Consider the following 12,781-nt stretch of genomic DNA (forward strand, 5'->3'; position numbering starts at 1 on the left):
ATTTCCATATCTTTTTCTGTAACAGCCGCGCGATTTGTTCACGCAATTGGGGTATTTTACAGAGTGCACGACTTTATTACGTATTTATTATTTTATCGCGTAAATTAAAATTGGCCATATCTATATTTTTAACGTAAAAAGGATGTTAGATTTTTGACACGGTTTACGATTGTTGCGGTTTGATACCGTGCATGGACGGCACTTAGTATCGTTTAGGGGTTTTTTTTTTTTTAGAGTTTCGCGAAAAGCTCTCAATCCTCTACGTATGCATCGTAAAGCAGAAATTCCAAAGGGTCAGTTTGTAACGGTAAAAGTTTGGAGAATTTCTCCGCCGCGATGTCGCTAAAAAGTAGTCGCCACTCATCACCGCGGAAAATTGCCCAGCCCTAGATAGGAGCTCGTGGGAAGGGAGAAAGCGACCTATACAAGACACGCTGATTGGTAATTTGATTTCGTGAAAACTAGCCAATCAACGTGTATTAATAATTAATAAGGCAACGTGAAGCGGAACGAGGACTTGCCGGGACAGAGAGAAACAAAGCTGTCCAATATAAAACATTTATATAAAATTCTCCGTGATGATATCATTTAACAAAGATATCAAGAAAAATACATTTTTTAACGTGTATATAGATTTGTATCGACGATAACATTGCACGAAAAACATTTATCTTCCTGTACAAGATAATCAGAGGAAAAAATACATTTACATCGTAATAAAAAAGTATCGTTAATTTCTAATAATTAATACCAGAAGTTCCATCTACATTTACAAAAAACAACGATTGTCTCTAACAAATGCGTATGTTTCAAGAGGTTAATAATTAAAAGTTACGTTCGACCGATAAAAATAAACGTATCGTATTTATCCTGGTTATGTTAAAATTTGTAAAAGTTTAAAAAGATCCCAGCGATAATTTAGAACAACTAGTTAAAAACGTCGGGTTTAAAATTATTTTGTTTATTCGCAGTGAGTATTCTTTGTACGTTCGTGGAACAGAAAATTGTCATCTCTGTGATATTCGCGACAAAAGAAATCGGAATTTCGGTCAAAGAGTAAGCACACAACGCGCGCGCGCGCGCACAGAAGGCTTCTTCGAACATTCGTGCCATTCGAGCTGACGTATCCTTTTAAATCTACGTGCAGACGTATATCCAAGATAAGAAGTATGAACTCGCGATTACGTTTGCTTCGTAATTCGGTTTCCAACAGTTACGATACCTATAGAAACGTAGCAAATTTCATTTAGAATCGTACGAGTCGATCTATGGAACAGCTGCGAGTTTATCGCTTAAACGAATAAATTTCTTTCATAATACTGAAGCTTCTTTTGTCTCGATGCTCGTAATTTCGCCTGCAGAGAATTCAGATTTATTAGCATCGCTATCTTAATTTCAAGTAGTCGTAAATTATTCTTTATAATTCCGAGCCATGATTCTACCATCGCATTCCACGTCTCCACCTTTGTCGAGTACCGACATTGTGCCGAAGAGAACGTTTGATACTTTTACAAGCGCAGTTTCTAGCTTTGTATTGTACATTTTGTATCGTTTTTCGTAACGGGGTCAGCAGGTGTTTTGCGGAAATAAAATTGCAACCTGTTTTCAGTTTACGAAACATAAATTCAGATTTATCAGCGGTAATGATCTGTTACGTCGGATCATAAACATACGTGTCTACGTGATTCGTTTTACGATATTGGACGATGTATCGTCGGTAAAACGTTTAGCATTATCGCAGTAATAGTAACGGTACTTCTGTATTTTACCAATTTATTTCATGGTTAAATAGATAACAATTTTTAGGATAACAGGACTCGTTTCGTGCACGAAGAAACATTCAAGGGAATATATGTTAAATTTATTATTTTTTATAATTAGTCTCCTTTTTTTTCGTGAGTGTATAATATAAAAATATATATGAAGAGAAACCAGTAAATACGAACGCGTATAAACGATAAATTTGCAATTTTCAAAGATCGTATAACGAAAAAAACGTACGAAAATCGTTGCAAAGGTGCGAAATCGTCCGGTCCACCGGTTATTTCTACAAGTTGACATCACACTGACCCCGTGCCATCCAACATCGCATTAGGTCATGCGTGACGTCCCGCATACAAGGAGATCTGAATCTCCATCGCCTCTGTTCTTGCGTGACTACGTGTTTGTATTTAATCGAGAATTATTAATTAATACACGAGAGAATGTTTTCTTTCGGCGTTTGAAGAGCCATACAAGCGCGTTCATAAAACCGTAACACCTTTTAGCCTTGTATCTACATAATCATCGTACATGCGGAGATTTGCTTGCTATTACGTAAATTTATGTGATTGGTGTGTGTATCGCGTAAGGGGCGGGCTTTTCCAAAAAGAAAAAAAGAGAAAGATATAGGAACGTAGAACCAGCAACTTGATACGGCACGTTCCGAGGGAAGAGTAAATTTGAAAGTATAGAAACGCGTAAAACTAGTAACTTGATACGGCACATGTCGAGGAAAGAGTAAATCTAAAAATATAGAAGCGCGTAGAACTAGCAAGCTAATACAGCAAATTTCCGGAATAAGTTAGAAAAATAAATTAAAAGGATAAATTAAAATAAATGTAAAGTATACGCATATATTGTATAAAGATTAAAGATTAATTATTTATTAAAATTTACCTTTAATATCATTCTGAGGTATTTAGAATTTATAATATCGAAGCGTTCGTACAAGTAAGAAGAAAGTCATATAGAATAGCGAGATAGATTTTTATGAATTATTTATCAATTATATCTGGTGTCCACACAGACTGGTTGACGTTAATAATTATAATATTACAGCTATTATAATACAGCTTGATAATTTTACTTTTTTACCTAATATTTAAACGAATAAACATGTTTCTGGTTATACAGTGATTACTATACATTACTGTACTGTATACTGTACGATATATATGTATGTATAAGGTATTACGTACGAGATGTATTATGTAAGCGTATTATATAGAGTAAAAATGAAAATTGTAAAGTCAATATCGCGTTGAAATACCATGATAACGCGTAATCTTCGCTTTCTCGTTTCTTTTCATCGTCCATGTTATTATCGTGTCGTACTACTTGGCCAGACATCAATTTTGTTATCACCCAGCGGTACTGTTTAGCACCGGAGCGTCATAAGCTTCGAGCGAACACGTGTCAGCCTCGCTACGTAAAACGAAACACAACGAGATTCATAAAATGACAAACGGGGAAATCAATCGGTGTTCCATTCGGTGGCCGGAAATTCGTGTTCGCGTGTACATACGGTCGGCGTTCCCGTATTTTCGAAGCGATAAATCTATCCCTCTCTCATTCGCATTCCGTTTACGGAACGAGTTTCACCGGTTGTCGTAACACTTAACGCAACAATAACGTGCCCCCGAGTTACACTCAACGCCGTCCACGCCGGCTAAGTATATCTGTTCAGCCATAAATTCTACTACGTCGTACGCGCATTCGTTCATACGGCGCGTATATTACACGGACGGGAGTAAAACACACGGCGGATAACTCCGTGCATTCGCGTAAGCGAAGAGACCGTACGATACGCGTAATAAAGAGGAGAACGATAACGGTAACCGACGCAGCTACAACATCAACGGAGACAAAATCGTAACGGATCCCTGTGAATCTCCTCTGGCCCCGAGACTTCCAGTTGGAACAATTAAAATCCGGCTCTTTTAACTTGACCTCCGTGTGTCTCCTGTCCAACGGGGTGACTCTTCAAACCCCAAACGCACCGCCGTTTACTTTTGTCGACAACGGAAACGGGCTTTGCATTTAGCTTGCCATTTGCGGAACCGAGAGTTCCTACGTTGGATCGTTTCCATGTACCGAACTTGTTCATAGACAGACAAGTCCTTTATGTCCTATCGTTTTTTTACATTTCTACGGAATTTGTAGGATTCGGCGGTTCGTATTTTTTGCCGGTGATTAACCGTTGCGGTTAAATTAAACGAGATGCGTTTCAATTCTTTGGTGAATTTTACTTTTTTATATCGCGTTATATACGCATAGAGTAGCATAGAGTAGCAGATAAAAATTTCAGGAAACCGAATAGGTGGCTGTTATTAGTAGACCGCGGGTATTTCTTCAAATTCATATTTTTACGACTACAGTTAAACAGATGGAATCTAACTAATGTAATTAGAGATTTTTTTGATATATTAAATATAGCAATATAACGACGTGTAATTCGCCTTGGATATTTCACATGTACATACATTCTTCTACATCGTGCGTGCTGATAGATCTTTATGTACCGAAGATTGGTTTTCATTTAATCGTTTCCAAGGAATTTAGAAGAGGAGAACACACTTTGTCTATTATCGTCGATTAAGCTGTATAGTTAGACGATTCGAGATAAAGAAACAAATGCGAATTAACGTAAAAATGAATTCACCGATTAACAATTTGAAAGCGAATTCAGCATTAAAAATGTAATAGGTCGGAAGTCAATTTTCTCTGGGATCTATCTAAAGCGAAAGCGCACACTCGCGTATCATAGACGGATATACGATATTATAAATACACATGCATCGAGCAACTAGACATCTCGCTATCTTCCATTCGCCTATGTCGATTATAGGCGCGCTGACTCTCTCCTCCGTTCTTTCTTTCCAGCTTGCTTTTCCTCCCAGAGCGTCGAATAAACGCGTCCCTGGCGAGTAATGTCTTACCAGATTCGCCTACATGCGAATCGGCCGGAAGCTAGTGCGGTTAGCAGGGAAAGGAGAGAACAGGTGAAGGGCGAAGGGTCGTTCGGGGGATGAAGTCGATTTTATTCCGCCCTACGGCCGGAACTCGATTTGCGGTTGAGTACCCGTATGGGTGATGCTGAATTGGCGGGTCAAAGCCACCCGGTTAGTCTATCGATGCCCTCCCACTTGTACGCTATCCCCGTTCACTCTGCCGTTCTACCACTCTCTTCCTCCCCGCGTTCGTTTCCCTCGCAGTGCTCGCGAAACGTCCATACGCTCGTTCCAACTCGTACGTTTACCCTCTAACCTTACGGTGACGTACACGCGCTGTTTGAAACCCGCTGGCTACCTAACACCTGCTAACTCGATGCGATCGAATTAGATACGGAGACACGCGGTACTCCGTCGAAACGACGAAAGCCAACGCGCGAAGGAAGCGCGTCCGAGATTAACGTACAGTTTCGCGTTTAGTTTCCCGATGCTACCTCCGATCCCGCCATGCCAGTCGTAACGACGGTTTCGTGATATTTACTCGCAGTTTGAACGTTGCTTTTTCCAGATGGTGTGATGCTTTCGCCGTCAAAGATTAAGCGAGAATGACGTTTACAAGTGGTTGCTTTGGCACACGGAAGTCCGTTAGCTTCCACTTTTGTTCCCATCGCTAGGTTGTATTTAGATGGATTTAATCGAATCCATGGCCGATGATCGAGCCAATTTCGTTTTATAATAATTGTAACAAAAGTATTGGTTAATATACAGTATTTTTAGTTTAATATAAGATCGACAAATTAAAATCCTGATTGTTTACCACCGTTTACACCTTGAACAACTTTAGCTATGATATTTACGATTATAATTCCCTATTTCCTCTATGTGATAGGAAAATGTACTCGCGGAATGCTATTGTTTTAGAAGCGACAAAATTGGTTAGCCAGTTGGATAGAACGATAACAGGAAAATATAGCGTAGCTACAATTCCGAGCTGTAAATATGAAATATTCGCATAGGCCGGTATTGATACGGATGATCAAGCATTTGAAAGTTAAAGTGTTAATTTCGAAGGACGTTAAAGTGGCATGTAACGGCAAAATGTAACTAAAAAATTAGAATTTATACGCAACGCGACGTAAGAGGGATCGAAACGGACAAGTAACTATCGGCGCACGAACAACCTCGAATTGTTACGTGTATAATGGGAAAATATATGGCGAATATTTAAAGTTACAGAGTTATTTTACTCTTATCGTAAACGTAATTGACATTGCCATGGGTTATTCAACGGGGCCTGAAGAATTACTCCTATTCACCTAACGATCTAAATATAGAATGGCTATTCCGTTTAGCTACAACGATCGTCTTTGTCAGTTCAAAACGCTATAAATGCGTCTCTGGTGTGACGACATATTTCTTCATCTTCGCATTAATACGTTTGACCATCTACGGTAACGTAATATATTCGTAACAAAGAAGCTTCCAATTACGCGTTCAATTACGAAAAGTATATTCCCGTCTGACTAATATGTTGGCTTTGTGTCAATCCCTCTTAAATATTTCCGTAGCATTATTAACGAAGATAAGCGTGTAATCGATCAATCAAGTACAAACGATTTAAATAGAAAATCGAAAATTTCATTTATCGGAGCTTTTATTTGCAGACAGAATGTAGAATGTATTTATACGAATACGTCGTTTTGCGACGTTCTACGGCAAGCTAGACGATAAATAGCTTTTATCGAAAAAGATCAACCAACTGAATCGATCTGAATCTGTTTCGTTTATTTCATTTCTCTTTCGTTTTCGATACGACGGTACAGTCGTTTCGCCGAAGACACTTTATAGCCCACTTTCGTTATGGATTAAAGTGAATTCGATGGAGAGTGAAAAGGTAGACGAGATACGACACCAAAAGTGCCATCGATATGGCATTTTTGGCTATATTTGGCTTCTCGATGGTAATAAATGGCAAAAAATACGACGTAACAGGTTATAGTATACTTAACCGATAGTTAATCATTGGTAATTTTTTATAACTGATAATTTCCATAAATATATGATATACAAATCATTAATCGTAGCAAAAGTACGCATTTTTTTAATAACATTTTTTGTATCTAAACACGCTTATTTCGATAAGGTAACGCTGTAACATAAGATGACATGTTTGGTTTATATAGAAAATTTTGACCTTTTTTTTTTTATTAACATCAAACGAAGTAGCTACATAACGTTAAGATTGTTATTTGCTTTTTATCGACTGAGTATTAGATGTAGCGGTATGGTAATTACACTGGCCTGTCTAAAATGAAATTAAAAGAACAAAATGATTTATTTATAAAGTTTCAAAGAGGGATTGAGCGATTCGATTACGATAAACTAGTTGAGCAGGCTACTTGCGAGACTTGATTCGTAATGGCGAAGTAAGATTCGCGATAAAGATAGACTCCAGGGAAATTAGACTATCTGCTCTAAACAAAAACGCAAATCGGGATATATGTTCCCCTATATATTCGATCATTATTCGGCGATCGAAAGAAACAAATATAGCGAGACTTAACTTTGCGGAAAAATATTTGAAATTCGTTATCTTGGCATGGTGCTAGAATACGTCAAGCGGTTTAATGAGATACGTAAAAGATACGTACAAGTATCGAGTAACGTATAGTTGTAAATGTAAAATCTTCAATTACGCGTGTGATAAATTACCGTATGTCTCAGAGTCGAATAATCCAAGTTTGTGAATGCGATGTACGAGTAAAATTAACCAAAAGACGTAACTATTGTACACGTAACGTCTAAGAAGTTTAGAACTGCTTGTACATAATCTATATTCGACGACCTCTCTCTCTCTCCCTCTCTCTCTCTCTCTCTCTCTCTTAGGACTTAATGTAACGTTTTATATGCATCATAATATCGAGACTGTTCTCGGATTTAATTAACGGCTGATGGAATTTTCTTCGAGAAGGATTTCCACGATATATCTCGCGAAGGAACATCTTTGAAACTGTGTTGTATCCTTAAAACGAAGCTGACGACAAGGGCGAAAAGCACAGCACGATCCGCGTATAATTTATAATCGTTAACAAGGGAATTTTTCTCCGGCCATTATCCCTTTTGTCTAGGGGGCGAGGTAGGTCTGTTAGTTCGAAAGCAACTTCTTGCATCCTGCATCAATCTGAATCTGGCTCGTTTATTCTGTGCCGTGCTTCCATCGCTTCTACACTCGCCGGAATTCACCCTTTTCCAGCGTAACCGAGGCGGTAGCTTCGTGAAACGTCCTTCCTACCGATCACACTGACATTTCGTGCCAGCCCGGCTAGGATTGAAACCAGATGGTTGAAAAAGTGCCGTTCACTGAACGATCACCGCAACCCGAGCGTGGCTTAATTTCGATGCGTAAAGCGAACGATCGTTCGATACTTTCGCGTGCGCCACTGGACATGGCATGTACAAAAATAAAGGATTCGTTATTGAGTCCGAACGATATTGTAACCTGTGCAGCGGACTACCACGCGGGACAGCGTCTAATAAATTTCCCTCGAATAAAGGGTCTCGGTTAAGTTCCGTTCTATCTGCACGAGGAAGCTAGCGAGAACGCAAGAAAAAAGTAATAGCTTTTTATAGAACAGCCGTTTGTTTCCATTATCAAAATTGGACGGTTGGTGTACATACGACTGATTAGCTTAATTGCACGCGATAACAGAAAATGTGACAAGTTATTACTCACCGATAAAAGTTTGGTAGCTTTTACCGGATGGTATCGTTCGCATGTGATATTCCTTTTCGTAATTACGTAATTGGTTATGTTTGGCTAAAAATATATGTACACAATCTTTTTCTACCGCATATTCAGCGTGTTTCGTTTCTCCTCGTCTCTTCTCGTTTTAAAATACCTAATATGGAAAAAACTCCTGTCTTCCATTTGATTAAATCGTTAACCGTAAATTTTATGTACCTCACTGTTGTTGCCGTTGCCGTTGTTGTTGTTGTTATCGTTATTCGAAGTCGCATCAACTGCAAGGTTATTAATTGCAGGCACGCGAGACTTACAGTTTTGGGTGGATCCCGAATCGCTGGAAACCAGTAGAAACCGCGCTGAAATAAACACGATACAACTACGAATATCGACGGAGTCGCAGAGGTGCCGACTGAGACTAGGGATTCGGACCAAAGACCCTCCGGTAATTGTTAAAACGATACTTGTAAAATGTTAGCTTTTAGTTTCGTTCTCTTTCGCGTCTCTTATCGAGATAGATACATCTTATGTACGTTTGATTCTCTACCCAATTACAATATGTATATATAATAAAATAATAAAATATAAATTTAAGTAAAACACGAGTGTCTCGAGATACGAATGAGACGACATGAGACGTATAGAAGAGAGCCATTTAGTCGTAGATTATGAACACAGTAACATAAATAACCGTCATGTGGAAGGAACGCTTCGGCCGTAAATAAAGCTTCGTTACGTAAAGAGCGACGTGTTCGATCTTTATTTATGAGCAAATATAACATTTGGATAAAACATTATCACGGTTGGATCTAAATCTCGATACAAGAGAAAACGTGACTCTTAAGTTAATTTGAAAAGATATTTCTAAACATCGTCGGTAAAAATTCGTTCTATCGAAAACTACGTGTAATCGTCTTTTTTTTTTTTTTATAAACGTAGAACAACGGAATATTTGTAATTGCAAGCGATGGCAAAGGTGGTCGAATTTTGTATTTCTGTCATAGTAAGAAAGGTTCTTTGATAGTTTGAACGCAGTATGACGTGGATAATATTCGTCGTAATATTAAAATTAACAAATTACCATGCGGTTTTGAATTTTCAAACGAAAAATAATTTCTTTCTGTTTGCTGTTACTTAGCAGTATATCTATGCGAGAACCACTTGCAATCACGGAAAAAGGAACTACATCCTCGGCAGAGCTAAACTCTATTGCGGCCAGAATACAGAAACGAAGCACTTTATCACATATAAAATATGCAACTTACAAGTTTGATGCTACCAGCAAGCTGGATATTCCCACAAGAAGATTATAAAAGTGACATGAGCAAGTTAGTTTCTATATTTCGTGAACAACTAGTTTGTATAGAAATTTCGCACAACGTGAAATTTCCATCTATTATGGAACCAGATTAATTGTTTTTAAAGGAACTCGACAAATTAATCAACCGTGTTATAAATCATAAATAAATGAGGTAAAAGTCAACGTGCTAAATAATCGTACGATATTTTAAATCGTTTCTCCGTTTTCCGTAATTCCGTAATTTATCATTTGTAGTGTAATCTGAATTTTCACAGCGTGTTTCGAAATCATGGAATAATTACTCTAAAATTCGTCGAAAATTTTTCGCTGAACATTGTGCTTCCACAAACAAAACCGTTGCTGCTTTTAATCAGAACTTTGTTGTCTCGACACTTGCAATTTCATATCCAGCCTGAATATTCATAAACTTAAATTCGTTACGCCGCGCAAAGAGGCGTTTTACGTGTTATTTCTTTGTCGAAACGTTAAAACGAAAATAAAAATTCAATGACGCGTTTTCAAGAACAATACGCCAAGCCGTTTCTTTGCAACGTTATCAGTTTGCGTTGCATTAAATCTACGAATCGATACGACGGTATAATATGACGTGTAACTCAACGTTAGCTTTGATTTTAAACAGCTTAATTATACCCTCTGCGATATTATGAATAATCCTGGATGTTAAGAGTTGATGGTAATTAGCTGTTAATAATTATAAATAAAATAACAAATTGGATGATAATGTATAATTAAATATACGATAAAGAAGAAAAACACGGCATTAGCTGTCAACAAAGGATAATATAAATACACTAGCTGGCGAAAAGCGATCAATGTTTGCGACAGGAGTATAAGTATTTGGAAATATCGGAGCCACGCGTTTAATACGATAATGGAGGTTTTATACGATTGCTGGAGAGCAGCGAAGAATCGTAATATTCTAATATAAACTGTGATTTAAAACTAGGCATTACGAATTAAAAGCCATCCTCTTTCGTACGAAATACTCCGATAATCGCTTTTAATTCGTTCAAACGGAAAGAATGGAGAATTTACTTTGGAAGGAGTATCAAGCGATCCGTGTGATTAATTTTCAGTATAACGCTTAGTTAGCAACGATGAAAACGTTCGATTACGTTCGCTCAAAACGGATTCTTCTTTTAGCCTGATCTCAAGCACTCGCGCTACTTCTTTCGCGTATCTTTAAACAGGGAGGAATACCCGCAGGAAGAGGAAGAAAATACCGATTAGAGTGGCAGAAAATTAACATCTTCCGGTAATTTTTCTTATCGAATAGCTCGATTCGATTTTGCGACATATTAAAACTCTGCCTCTAAAGTAGGTTATTTATCTTGATAGAGCGATGTAAGCCAAACGATCTTTAATGTTGCAACTATTATACGTACGGCAGATCTGAATATCCATCGTATAATGTAAGTTCGCATAGTGGTGGTTCGCTGATTTCCCCTGTCACTACGATTATACGATTATACGTTTATACGTGTATAACAAGTAATAATACGTTCAGGCAAACGAATTCAATTGGCAGAACTTTAATCGGCCGCTAATTCAAATTTCGTTGCAATAAACGGCGCTCTGCTGTGACTGACTTAGCTAAAAGATACCACCAATTTTTACGTCAGTGTGCGATTACAACGACCGATATGTCGCAACCTTTATATTATTCGATATATTAGCATTAGCGTCGTACAACCTATACCAACGATCGTCCGATCAATCTCACTGTCATACCGAACGTATTAACGAATCTTTTTATATGTTCGATAACAACGTTCGAGCGCGCACGAATTGCTCGATTTTCGATCGCGCATCTATCAAACAAAAAGATAACGTTTAGAAAAATGTGATCAAAGCCACGCCTCGTTCATAGGGTCATTATAAAATCGGCCACTGATCGTTTTAGTCGTGACAAGTTTGGAAGTTTTGTCCATCTTCGAAATCGATCTCTCGCACGGTCGATTCGTAGGAGCAAATAAACGCACAAAGGATTATCAGCGCAACGGTGTATCGATGTTAAACGTTACATCGCAGAGAGAAATACTGGGACTGGGGACAGTGATTTTGTCTGGATACGCGTGCGTGTCGGGCCGCGCGTATATCCAATCAGCGCGGACTCGCTCGTTGAAAAATATTGAAACCTATGGCCGCAGAGAGAAAGCTCCTTTCTCACGTGTCGTAGAACAAATTGGATTTATAAATAAATCGTAGCCCATTTATTTTCGCCGCACAAAAGCTTCGATGGTTGCGTACCGGTACGCCAAATAAACGATTAAAACGTACGTATGACCGCTTGAACGTAGCGTTTGCGGATTACCCCGACACGTGTAAGCTAGTGTCTCTCTGTGGCTAGGCTATATTCGGAAAAGCAGACACCGCAGTTCATCGCGATTAACGCGCGTATCATGCTGGCACGCACGCACATAATGACTCATACACGCCGCTCGTCATACACTTGTTCTAACGCTGATAAAAAACGCTTTATTCACCGACAACTCGCTTTGACCCCCTTTGTTCTTCTACTTTTTTCGTCACAACTCTCTTTCATTTACGAACGTCACGAACAATACAGTCGCTTTGTGCTTCGCAACGAAGTATCCCCGAATTTCAATCGCTTTCGTTCGCCGGACGAGCTTCGATATTACGATTTCCCGATTAATTCGTCACAGGGGTTTCAAGTATTTCGAATGTCCGGTTAAATCTTCGATAAATATAAGACATATGTGTATGTAAATAAAGAGTTAAAAACACGTGGAAGCGAAGATATTATATACGGGAAAATGAATTTGTATCCTTACGGGCTACACTGGGTCGTGCGACTGGGTTCAATTCTTTATTAACGATTGAGAATAGGCTGACGATCTCGCCACTCTCTCAATGCGCTGCTGATATACTTAATTAATAAATGACTAGCAAAATAAATCGACCGATAAAACGGCTTGATTCCCACGTTTGACAAACGCGATCGAATCGAATAATTATTGTACAAATGTTATCTCTGTACCAGCA

At 38.5% G+C, this 12,781-nt stretch overlaps 1 protein-coding gene across 3 annotated transcripts in view; it reads right to left on the bottom strand.

The window, feature by feature from the left end:
- The window catches only part of LOC117238853 (lachesin-like), a 52,628-nt gene that overhangs the window by 22,126 nt on the left and 17,721 nt on the right, over window positions 1–12,781 (bottom strand). Inside the window, exon 1 of one of the 3 annotated variants that reach the window (XM_033504064.1) lies at window positions 12,262–12,266. The exons of the other annotated variants lie outside the window; for them this stretch is intronic. The gene's annotated coding sequence lies outside the window, so the exon portion shown is untranslated. Of the gene's footprint in view, window positions 1–12,261; window positions 12,267–12,781 lie in introns of those variants that run through there. 3 annotated transcript variants of the gene reach the window in all.

Source organism: Bombus vosnesenskii, unplaced genomic scaffold (genome assembly GCF_011952255.1).
Source record: "Bombus vosnesenskii isolate JDL3184/JDL3185 unplaced genomic scaffold, Bvos_JDL3184-5_v1.1 scf7180000013644, whole genome shotgun sequence".
Lineage (NCBI taxonomy): Eukaryota > Metazoa > Arthropoda > Insecta > Hymenoptera > Apidae > Bombus > Bombus vosnesenskii.